We start from the raw sequence: 1,346 nt of genomic DNA, 5'->3' as shown, positions 1-1,346 counted from the left end.
TATGGAAATGAAATCCAAGTCGACAGACTTGTTTTCCTCGCGTCTTTGATAGCCCTTAAATCTTCAGATATTAATATCATTCTGGGTATGGACTGGATGTCGGCTCATCATGCCCAAATCGATTGCTTCTCTAGGACTGTTCAACTCACCCATCCTTCGGGAAAGATAGTTAATGTCTTGACCCGAATAGCCAAGCGACAATTATATTCTCTTAACGCCAGCCCTTTGCCAGACCTTGAGGACGTTCCGGTAGTCCGTGACTTCCCGGATGTCTTTCCAGAGGAATTGCCAGGTGTTCCACCTGACAGGGATGTTGAGTTTGTAATAGACCTCATTCCAGGAACCGTTCCGATTGCTAGAAGACCTTATAAGATGGCACCCCTAGAACTAGCCGAGCTTAAGAAACAACTCGATGAGTCCTTGAAAAAGGGTTTTATCCGACCTAGCTCCTCTCCATGGGCTTGCCCCGTCCTATTCGTCAAGAAGAAGGATGGTACGGACCGGATGGTTGTAGATTACCGACCTGTCAATTTGGTCACAATCAAGAACAAATATCCACTCCCCAGGATCAACGACCTGTACGATCAGCTCGCTGGATCCTCAGTCTTCTCCAAGATGGATTTGAGGTTGGGCTACCATCAAATCAAAATCAGAAACGGGGACATTCCTAAAACGGCCTTTGTTACTCGTTATGGGCAATACGAGTACACCGTCATGTCCTTCGGATTAACCAACTCTCCAGCCACCTTTTCTCGGTTAATGAACTCAATCTTCATGGAGTATTTGGATAAATTCGTCGTGGTTTACCTCGATGATATACTCATCTACTCCAAGAACGAGGAAGAACATGCCGAACATCTAAGGCTAGTGTTGCAGAAACTTCGAGAGCATCGCCTTTATGCCAAATTTTCTAAATGTGAATTCTGGTTGCCAGAAGTGACCTATCTGGGTCATGTAATATCTGGTAAAGGTATTGCTGTTAACCCTGAGCGAGTTCAAGCCGTCCTTAATTGGACTCCACCTGAATCGGTCAAGCAAGTTCGGAGCTTTCTGGGCTTAGCGAGCTATTGTCGTCGCTTTGTCGAGAACTTCTCCAAGGTTGCTAAACCTCTAACCGAACTCCTCAAGAAAGATAAGAAGTTCGAGTGGACTCCACAATGTGAGCACAGCTTTCAGGAACTGAAAAGACGCCTGACCTCTGCTCCCGTACTGGTACCGCCAGACTTCTCCAAGGACTTTGTTATCTACTGCGACGCCTCGCGACAAGGGCTAGGTTGCATTCTCATGCAAGATCGACACGTAATTGCCTACGCTTCACGGCAATTGCACCCACATGAGGAGAATTA

Source organism: Triticum dicoccoides, chromosome 1A, assembly GCF_002162155.2.
Source record: "Triticum dicoccoides isolate Atlit2015 ecotype Zavitan chromosome 1A, WEW_v2.0, whole genome shotgun sequence".
NCBI classification, from domain to species: domain Eukaryota; kingdom Viridiplantae; phylum Streptophyta; class Magnoliopsida; order Poales; family Poaceae; genus Triticum; species Triticum dicoccoides.
The sequence above is the reverse complement of the archived record's forward strand: the minus strand, read 5'-3'. Positions refer to the sequence as shown.